The 11,631-nt window shown below is 34.7% G+C and overlaps 1 long non-coding RNA gene across 1 annotated transcript; it reads left to right on the forward strand.

The window, feature by feature from the left end:
- The first annotated feature begins 736 nt into the window (after positions 1–736).
- Positions 737–11,089, forward strand: LOC112982950 (uncharacterized). Its single transcript, XR_003259115.2, has 3 exons — positions 737–789; positions 6,721–6,887; positions 10,874–11,089. It is a non-coding gene; the product is annotated as an uncharacterized LOC112982950 (long non-coding RNA).
- The last annotated feature ends 542 nt before the right edge of the window (positions 11,090–11,631 follow it).

The raw sequence follows: 11,631 nt of genomic DNA on the forward strand, positions 1-11,631 counted from the left end.
GGTGACTCAGTGAAGGGAAAAGCTGCTGGAGACTTTGGAACTGCACCTGGGGCTGCCCATGGGAATCTAGATCCATGGGAGAACTTAGCAAATGAACTGTAAATTACTTGTTTATCCTCTGGTCATTAACAAAAGCAAACAAAGCTGTGGGTTTGCATCTTATCGGAGCAGAGAGAGAGTTTAAATCTGCTTTAATTCTACTGTAAAATACATTTAGTTCAGACACACATCTACACAGGCAGCCATGGGTTTTCTTACCAGTGCCACTCCAAGTGTTGCCCTCTGCATAGTCATAGCCAGAGGTCTGGTTTCCTCAGAAATCTTCTCTTTGTGCCCCGACTGTGAGGGAAGGTCGGCTGAGAGGCTTGAGTGGATAAATAAGCATAGAACTTAACAAAAAAACCAAACACCCCTGGGGAAAGGGGAGGTCCATTGCCTGAAAGTTTATCTCCTTCCCCAATCTGAGGAAGCATGAGCTGCGTTGTCTTGAGGGCAATCGCAGTTTTGTATTCGGGAGTCATCTGCAAGGGGAGATTAAAGCTGAACAGCTCCAGCAGCAGGGGATGGCACCCGGCGCGGCGGGGGGAATCACACCCGTTCGTCTCCGGCAGCCCCAGTAATGGGTTGCGCTAGAGGCCAGGCGTTGCGGCCCCACGCGGGTTGTGCATTGATTACATCTTGGGCCAGCGGTTGAATGAAGTAGATCTTCTTGACTCTAAGTGATTTTTACATGCCAGGGGACCACCAGACACCCTGGGCCATGAGAATAAAAGTCTTCTGGATCTCTAAGTGAGTAAAAGCTTCATATTTCTGCTGTGATTCTTTAGGGATGTAGCTCAGTGTCACACATTCAGACTGTACATTTTCAGATTAAACCTTTTCTTTGTAGGTTGATGTTTGGTCCAATAGATATTACCTGTGATACTCTGTTTGCATTATTGACTTTTTGTTGAGGAAAAAGATCTAAAAATATTTTAAAAAGTTAAAATATCTCATTTAATGACTTTCACAAAGCTCTATCTTTTTTTATTATTATTTTCAAAGACAGGTTCTGATTTGAAATTCATCTCAAGGTAAAGTTAAAAAAAAATCAAAACAATAAAAATGCCCCAAACAGGTGAAATAAAAACGCCAATGAAATTGTCAGACTGGAATAAAACAAAAAGTGAAAACATTTTTATTCAACATCAACCTTGTTCTTTTATTTTTTCTTTTATATCAGAAAATGAATGAAAAAATCATGAATCCTTTCTAAATCTTTGCTTATGAACTTTTCCCTATGCCTGGTCAGGTTATGTGCCCATAGCAGAGAAGGCAGCGACCACTATCTTTCACCATTTCTGTTAAGTACAGATGCTATGGAAAGGAGATGAATAGTATTAGGCAGCAATACCTTCTGGGATAAATTGGGAAGTGAATTATTAGTCTTCTATTTTCTGGGGAAGCAGGAAGACAATTCTTAGTTCAAAGAGGTCAATATTGACAAATGCTGATTTCACACCAAAGTTATTTCTTGAGTTAAAGAGATTAAAAAAAGATAAAATATATCCATTAAAAATACATAGTGTATCTACTGAAGATGAATCTATTGAAGATAGAAGACAGAACAGTATAGTAAATGCAGGACCAGTAGCTAATTACCTATTTGAAATATAGTGTTTTTTCTCCATTATCACATTCTCAATGGTTTAGATTTCTGCAAAGGTTAATGTGTATAATATTTCAGTTTTGAAAGTAAAATTGCTTTCCATCTCCCATTTGCAAAATAGGCTCATAAAATATAGAATGGAAAAAGGCAATGCTTCTTAACCATTTCTGTAAATAGTTTGTTTCTACTTTGTACTAAGATTTGTTTTCATACACAGTACTTAGACACTATCTGAAGTAGTAAGTCTTCAGTTTAGTTGTTTTAAACTTCATGGCTTATAGTTACTAGACTGTTGACCAAATTCGATTTTCTCTTACATTTAAGTTTTTTTATTAACTTTTATGGGGGCTTCATCTAAACCCAGTGGAGCTAAATACCCAGTGAAATATGACTACATATCTCTCAATATGAATTCAAAGTTCAACATATGATATTAATTGAAAGGATGTATGAACTTTGTTGATTCAGCTTCCTGCCTAATGAAATGGTAAATTTTGAATAAAATTTGCAGAAAAAGTTAATGCTGAGATACATGGTCTTTCTTTAGATTTTTTTCCTAGCATTTTGATTTCAGGATACCTGATAAATCATGGCTAGAGTTTTCTTTCAAATGTGATAAAACTAACATCCCACGAATTGTGTTCATATTTCCACTGTCTTGTGCCAAAATTTATTTTGGGTGCCTCTAGAAAAGTCTTTCCCACGTTAGCTGTTATTAAAACTGACAAGAACTAATTTTCGTTGAAGAGCAAATTTAAATATTGGCATTATTACCAAACTCCTTTGTATTTGTAGGATTCTGATTTTACAGTTTTAGATTAAGCCAACCTCTAGTTTGGGGGCTTTATTTTAATACAGCCCAATGAAATACACTGCAGTTTGGCTGTTTGTAGGATTGCGAGAGCAAGAGTATGAGATGTACTCCTTTCTCAGCAGCTGTATATTTTGTTGCATAGCAGCAACATAGGTAGAAGCTACATATGAATTATAACATTCAAAGTGTACTCTAACATATAACAATAACTGTCAGAAATAATTCTAGGTAACAAATAAAACTACTGAAAAAAACATACTTTGTCAATGTAGATGAGAAAGAAGAATAACTACTCATGTCAAAAAGTAAAATAAGAAAAAATGTTCAGTATTTATTATTATGATAAAGTATATACAATTGTTGGTCTCCAGTTCATTTTTAGAAAATTGAGCTAGCAACAACAACAACAACAGCAAAGCTGGACAGAAAAAATGTATTAATCACAAACTATTAAATCTTTTAAATGTTCCAGGTCAGACTAATTGCCCTACAGCACACTGCAAGACTATCTAAAGTTTATACACCACCATTATAAAGATTATTTTGGAGAAAATGCATGTTAATCATTGATTGTATCTAGTTGTGAAATGAGAGCTATTATCAACTTACAAGTGCATGATTTTTTCTGCAGAAAGAGCACAGTTCAGTTATGATTTAAAGGTATTGCCTAAAAGGGTTATACTTCAATTGTTCTCTCTTGGTAGAGCATCAAATAAATTAGTTGTAGACTGGGTAGAAAACTCGAAAATGTTACCACATCATAAGCAGTTTTCTGCTTATTACAATATGTCTTTTTCTGTTCTTATGCAATAATTGCTGAAAATAACTCCTGTTCTCCCACCCTAAAAGGACGTTGACTGCAAAAGCTCATTGCTGTTATTTGGAATCTGTCTTCATTTATGGATTTTTTTTCTCCTCTTTTAAGATAAGGGGAATGCCACTGAAAGCCTGTATTCATCCAGTGTCGGAGAGAAAGATTTTTTTTTATTTAAGAGTTACTACATCAGGTCTCTTGTTTTGGTTAAAGAATGGACCATTGGCATGTTAGGCAATGCCTAGAATCATTGCTGTTGTTAAATAATTACCAAAAAAAAAAAAAAGTTTTAAAGGTATCTCCAATTTCAGTCCTGAATTTGCAACAAATAATGGGGCCATGATTTTCAGAAATAGGTCTGAAATAGGTCCAGATCTTAAATGTACAAGCATTTTTGTCTGTCAAAAATCCAAAGTTACTAGTAATGTTGTTGTACCCTCAAAGGAAATGTCTAAATGTGGCCAAAAGGATAAAAACATGCATTTTTGTTTTCCCTTACAAGTGACCTCACAAAAACATTGTAAAGAGAAGAGGCAAGTAAAGTGGTTCAGTTCTGTTTGATTATAAGTTTACTAAATAGCTGAGAATTCTGATTGTAGAAGTTAATGATGGGGTAAGATGTCTGAGCAAACTGCCATAAACAGACTAGGAGGGTTGGAGTAGTTTGAGATTATGTCTACAACACAGGCACCAAAAGGACTGTTTCCACAGCTACGTCTGCAGTGAATGTAGACATACCTAATTAATTCAGTCATCAGAAGCAGACTTTCTATGGCATCATGAATTGCATCATAGGCACTTTCTCACTTTGATTTTTACCAGTACCTGACATAGCTGCAATATGTCTTGAAGGCCTTGCCTCTCTGGCACTACTTACTATACAATAAAATAGATCTTGGAAGCGAACAAACCACGGGTTACTCTTTTGAACTTACCTCATTTGCAAGGTTTCAGAAATTTTCCTCAAACAGCAAATACATGATTTAACATGCGGTCATGCCATTCGAAAAGCAGCCTTGCTGCTCTTCTGAGCATATAACTTAAGAACGCATCAGTCATGGATGTAAGTTTGCTCGCTCGCTCTCAATTGTAGCCCTTGATTACAAGATAGAATTTTGGGGGACAAAACAAAGCTTTCACTGATGATGCCTAACTTATGGTTTATGTAGGATGCTTGACTCCTTTGACTTTAATGATACATGCTGTCCACAAAGTCCCTTAATTTTTAAAGTAAGGGAAAGTTTAGAAAAGCTCAGTGTGGTTTATGAGCTTTAAATCTCTTAAATATCCATTGTCCAAATATAAGGAAATTTTTATAACTATTATATTCCTGGGTAAGACATTTAAATAAAATTAGGTGTAATAAAGCATTTGCTAATGCAAAAACCAGTGTTCTAGGTCATGATGAGCTCTAGCTACATGTATTAGAAATATTTTTTTATTATTTTTTATTAAAAATGAAGGATAATAAGCAAAGACAGAACATTTTTCTTCATATGAGGGTCTTTGGAAGGAGCTTTACACAGTCGGTCCTGGAGCTATGTGGAAGATGGAACAGAGTCTAATGTTCTAAGTGTAGTTGGCTAAGAAAAAATATAATCTTTTTCTATTGTAGATATAAATGTGTTTACTTTCAGTTTACAAAAGCAGGCTGCAAATAAATTGATGGAATGCCTGTATAGCTACTGTGATTTATTCAGGACCATATTTAATAAAATATTGTTTAACAATTTTCCGCATGCAAATAAAAGGGACCTGTGTTCTGGAGAAAAACCCATAGACTTAGCTTTCATAGTCGTTAATGTATTTGGAACATTTATCTTCTGGAGAAAATCTATGTAAGAAAAATGGGAAATTATTTTTCATTTTATAATTCTCTGTCTTTCTCCTCCTCTTAATTTAACACACACCCCCATCATCTGCTAAGATGAACAGATTTCTTTCAGATTTTTTTCTTGATGTACTCCCATTGAATTTATACTTTTTGTTGTTCACCTTTCAAAGGTGCAAATTGCCCTTTGGAAAAAAAGGTGGCCTGTGTCTGAGCCGTTTTGTATTCGTATAGCTTTGTCTCTGTTTCTTGAACAAGCCTCCTGTTGTCAGATGGTGGTACTGTAAGACATGTTTGATTTTGTAGAAATTTCAGCGTGCATTTTAAATGAAGGATCAGGACCACAGTATACAAACTCCTTTGTTGGAGGGACATGTCTTCATTTATACAAACCACATTGCCACCCCAGCAATAAAATGTTTTATAGAATCACTAGAAAATGTAGCTATTCCCAGAAAAAAAATCGATGGTAAATTTTCAACTATTTAATTACCATGCTGGAATTCAACTTACAGCTACTTCTAGGCTTTAGAACTAGAGAAATTTAGAAGGATGAAAAAATGAGCAGGATAATTCTCTATGTTGAAGTCCAGCATTGTCTCTGCAGTAACAAGTTGATAGTGATGATGTTAAGGCAGAGAAGTACAAATTGAAATTTACAGTCCTGATTGCTTGGTTCCTCTCCCTTCCTCCAGTCCTTTGACTTCCAGAATAAAGAAATCTGACATACTGGCATTATTTGATGGAGTCACATATTAGTAAATATTTTAAAAGCAGGCTACATGTTACACTTGGAGATTAATGGTATTTTTTAACTCATGGCCTTCCAATATAACACCAAATGATGGCTAAGAAAACCTTATTCTTAAGTTTTTGTCACTTCCAGTAATGGCTTACCTGCCTGAAGTTGTTTGCTTTTTTGTTTGTTTGTTTTTCCCCTTTTGATATTTCCTGCCATGGGTGTGTATGGAGAAAACTCTTTTCTTCGCTAAGAGCTGTCTGCTGATCTGTTGGACTCTCTGTAGAAATTTGAAGAGCTGCCTAAATAGGGGGCCTTTATGATTCTTAGTTCTGTATGTATTTCAGACAACTGATACACTGATTGGTTTAGAATATTCTGAAGGACATACTGACACTGACATGCTTTTTTATGTTCCTGCTATCCTTATGTTCAGATGACAATCAGCCCTGCAATAAGGCTCCAAACTATGTTAGCCTAGTGATTAGTTAATTAATTAAATAGGGATCCCTTGTACTGCTCTTTGATATCCTTCCAATTTACTTGTTAGAGATGCATACATACTCTGTGATCCTCCTAGGTACAATATTGCTGGACAGTCCACATCTTAGCGGTCTCCGCTGCCACATCTCCTGCAGACTGTATCTGATCACAGGCCTCTTAGCGCATGTTTGAATCTTCAGATGGCAGCTTGCCAGAAGACTAATGTGGTATCATTGATTCAGGTTATTTTCCAGCCAGTCTGTTAGTTTTCATTTTGCATTTTTGTCAAGATTTGCTGTTTGCATTAATTCTGCCCCCACTAGCAACTGCAATTTTTCCTGTTTTAAAGGCATTTTCAACTAATACTAACATGCTTTTCATTCTTTTCCAGACCATCAATACTGAATAGCTAAGACATGACTTAATTCCAAACCTGCCAGACGCTCTCTCCGTTTGACCTGATTCATTATCGTCTCCCCCTCACAGTCTGTGATCCAGTTTTAATTCACTAAGTGCTGATGTCTGTGTCAATCTGAACTAATGCTGTGCATAAAATTTGTGAGTACCAGAACAGATATTATTCCAAATATACACAAATCGGTATGTCTCTTAATTCTTTGCTCTATTCTTCCCTCTTTTTTTGTCTAAGTATTCATTAGACGGTTGTCTCAGAATAGAAAATAAAAATGTCTTAACCAAGCTTAGCAAAGAAAATAGTCACATGCAATTAATGAGAAGCTTCAAATATTGAAGAAAATGTAAAAAGTGACATTTGTGATACAAAGATGTAAAAAGAAAACCTGCACCTTTGAGACTGCCAATTGCTTAAATGAAAGTAAAGCTGCTAAAATACATGCACATTTCAGAATAGTTTTAATGGACTTCTAAAAATCTATCTAAATTTTTAATGCTGAAGTTACAGCTGCCTTGGGGCATTAGTAACTTTTGCAACTTCTTTTTACAGTCTGCATTAACCTTTTATAATGAATACATACATCTATGTTCTGTAAATCCTCTGTCCGTATTTTCCTTGTTGGTTTGTTGGCCTCCTTTCCTGTCAGGTCTTGTTTTCTTACCCTTTGTGGGGAGACAAAAATATGCTATATATTATGGAAATAAGATGTGTAGGCTGAAGAAAATACATTATCTGCCTATTTTGCTGTACATGTATCCTCAATATTTGTATTACAAATTTCTTTACAGTGTGTGTTAGGTTCTTACATCTCTGGAACTACATTCATTGGCATAGTTTGTTGACACATATAAGATTCACTGACAAGAATAATAGTTATCAAATGAGTATAAAAGCAACATGAACTTGCTCAAGATTAATGTAAGCAGTGCTTATTGCGATATTTCAGGTTATCAGCTTTTGAAAATTTCTGTGTAAGCAGAAATGTAAATTTTTTGGTAGATGGTTAAAATAAAATATAAAACTAGTGTAACAGGCAATTTAAAAAATATTTTTGTGATGTTTCTTGAGAACTGCTGAACTTTACAGTAAAATTTCCTACACTAGCTTAACAGTTTCAGTGATAAGTAGAAATGCCATTTTGAGGATCTCTCTTTTTGATAAAAATGTAAAAGCTCTTCAAGACTTTATTTCAGCAAGCTGAATATATCTTAAACAAAAGAGTAAATCCTATATCTCATTGATATGATGAAGAATGAATTTAAAAATCTTATGAAAACTTATCTCATTCTAAAATGAAAACAGTAAAATGAGTGTGAAAAAGCTTAAGCTCTTAGGAAATGGGAAAACACTTGAAAGCTCAGTCTTGCCCTATGATTTCTATAATATTTTTTAACTAATAAAAAACATAAGTTTCTAGGTCTTCAGATATAATTAGTGTTTTGTAGACCTAATTCCTTTTAATCATCAGGTGCCTATCTTCCAAATTAATTCAAGATGTCCTTACCTTTAATACTGAAAATCTGGAGTAAGAAATCATGAAACAATGGTCAGAGTATGAATGAGTAAAAAATTACTTTGCATTTCCTGTGTTATCTATTTCTTCCCTTCATTTGATATTTTTGTCATAACCTATATCCTGAATTTTGGTATTAGCAGAATGTATTTAGGGTCTTGCAGCACTTAGATACAGGAGGCCTTTTTAGAGGAGTTCATGTTGCATATCTTTTCAGCATGATGAGAAGTGGTTTATTTACAAGGAACCAAACCCCACAGCAATGAGGTTTCCAAAAGCTGTACAATAACTGACAGACGGGATGTTTCATTCTTGATGGCAAACTGGTTCAGAGGCCATTGCCTTTAGCCAAAATTTTTCTCTTCTCACTGGTGTTTCCAAAGAGGATGCAAAATGAGTGAAACCACCCATGGCTTTCATGTAACATGGAGCCTGAAAGACCCTCCAACATTTTAGTCCTTTGTTTCACATTCCACCAATACACGTTCCTTCAGCTTGGCAGGGAACGGCAGGGGGTGATGCTACCGACAGTGCATTAATTCTGTTGCTTTTAGTCTGCCAGTCAAAACTGGGGAATATTATGTTCAACCCTACCATGGAGTGAGTGACCTGAACTCACCGTGAGCTTAAATTTCATTTTAATACCACATACCATGGTGCAGTGTGATTAGTTTCTTTTCAGTCTCCATGTTCAGCTTTGTTCTCATCCTTTGATTTCATCTGCTGAGGGAACAACAAACCAACCAACCAAGTGGAGTCCACCTCCTCCCACAAACCTTCTGCCTAATCAGGGTTGATTGAAATAACACTTCATTCATTTCCCTGCTTCCTTTTCTAATGCTGGATTTTGGATTTGAGCTAGTACTGTATCAATTATCTCACTGGAAAATCTTTGAAAGTTTGAAAGTAAATTTCTAGAGACCTGTCAGGAACTTCAGATTAGGTCATCAGCAGCAGCCCAGTGTTTGTGCATAAATTTGAGGGTACAGAAGTGGAGGAATTTTCCAGGAGCCTGTTTTGCGAGTCATCTGGTGCTTGATCACTGCTGAGAAACATTTGTTTCTCTCTCTATATATAATCTATCAATACACACAAACTGAGATTTAAATGAAATGTAATGTGACATGTTTGCATTGTGATAGCATACTGGGGCTCCATTCATGGCTGAGTGGGTGTTACGTAAACCCCAAACAAAAAGGAGGACCAAGACTTTGTATTAAAGATTCAAAATTCTACAGAAATATTTTTGAACTTGAAACGATGTTAAGAACATGAAAAGATAAGATTAATGCTTCACTTCTCAAGTGTAACCTAATGAATTTTAATGAATGATGCAGTAATGCCCATGTACAGAAATCAGATGTTTTAACAGAGCACTGTAATTTTCAGCTCCACCATGCACAGGCAGAACTTCATTTTTGGCTTCCCTGATCAGACAAATAATATGAAATAGCTTAGAACTAACATAAAAGTACATCACCAACTGTTGTCAGAGATGATCTATAATGATATTTATAATAACCTCAAAAAAAAGCCTATTTCCCAATCTGAGCTGAGATAAAGGCAAAGTTTTGCAGCTTGTTATGAGATCAAATTTATTTTAAAAAAATTTTTTTTCAGTGGAGTATATAACAAGCATTTTCTTCTTCACAGTTTGATTTTTATTGTCATTTTCATATTTTTAATACCTTGCCTATTGCATTGAAAAATATATTATTTTTCTTTGCTGCTTACTGATTTTGACCAAGATTTTACTATTCTTAAGTAGAAATTCAGTGAAGTAGCCAATAGAAAGGAGAGAAATTTCATGAAACAAAGTTAATGTCAACAACTAAAAAAAAAAAAGAAAGAAAAAATATTCAGCTGCCTACAGCATTCTTCTGCAATTGTTTCTAACTCACCAGCTGGAATACAACTTCTCTTTGTTGATAACGCAGGGTTGGTTGAATTGTAATTACAAAGCTTTCCATAGCCAGTTTGCAGGAACGCATGCACGGCTAGATATCATAAAGAATTTATACTGAGGTGTTAGAAATAATTTGAGAATCCGTTAAAAGAAATAGCCTTAATCATCCACAATAACATTGCATTAATTATTAATAAAGCTAATCAGTAGTCTGAAATTTCTCACATCAAATATTAATCATAGGGGTAGATGAATTCATATTATTTGTGACAGGCATACTGTCCCAACTTCTTAATACCTTTATCTAGTTAATATTTATCTGCTAAGAGATGTGAGACACATTTCAATAGTTGTTTGTAAAAAGATACTTGGAAATACTAGCTTCAGAAACCTTGTTTTATTTACAAAATCTATTTATCAGCTATCAGGCAATATTATGAGAAAGGAGCAAACAGCTGGAAGGATAAAAAACCCCTCTTCTTTTAATATAAAGATTGGTCAGCTCCATTCAGGCTACATGTAAGCTGACCGACACACCTTTACCTTTATGATATTCAGCACAGATTTAATACAGATATTTTTCATTCTGTTGAGGCTGGTCTCACGTTATTTTGTGTGGACATGGTGCTCCATCACATTATCTAATAAACTAGACTTGTTCAGTACTCTGGGTTGGATTTTTGTAATATAGATTTTTTTTTTTTTTGTAGGTCTGGGAAAGCAGTGCTTACCAATTTTCATGTGGCTGTCCAAAAATACAGAGCAATGGACACTTTGGAGTCATGTTTTTCAAACACCCATATGGATTGTCACTGATGACGCAAAGTTGTAAGTGTCAGTGAATACAAATAACAATTTTTGTTGTCATTTTTTTTGTGAGAGAGGCAGATAGGACTGCTGAAGGAAAATGGCTGTATATATCTTGATATCCACATGAGAATTGGTAGATTTTTAAAATTCTAATGAAATTTGAAAGAATTTGCTGAAGATGAAACTTAACAGGTATGTTAACATCATAAGGCAGCGAACTTTCCTGTGGGCAAATAACATATATCTACATCAATATTTAAATGTACAAAAATGTGGCATGCCTGTAATAGCAATGTTAACATGTATAATTTTGCTTATAAATTATAAACATGGTATATATTAAATTGGAATTAACCATATGTATTGGGTTCTGAGACATATTTGTTGTTGATCTGTAGTTTAATTTCACAGAAGATAAATATTGTAACAATTACTGTGGGCATATTCTAATGGCCACTGAAATGAATTGGAGCTTTTCCATTGTCTTCAATGGCTTTTGGAGCCTTTTTTAATCATGCAGCTACGCATGCCTATACTCAATTTGGTTATACTGCTTACCTGTAAAAGTGTTTAAATGATTTGATTTTAAATGCATAGTAACCAAAAAAAAAAAAAAAAAAAAAGAAAAAAAAAAGAAAAAAAGAGATTAGAAGTAGAA

This window comes from Dromaius novaehollandiae, chromosome 2, assembly GCF_036370855.1.
Source record: "Dromaius novaehollandiae isolate bDroNov1 chromosome 2, bDroNov1.hap1, whole genome shotgun sequence".
Classification (NCBI taxonomy): Eukaryota; Metazoa; Chordata; class Aves; order Casuariiformes; family Dromaiidae; genus Dromaius; species Dromaius novaehollandiae.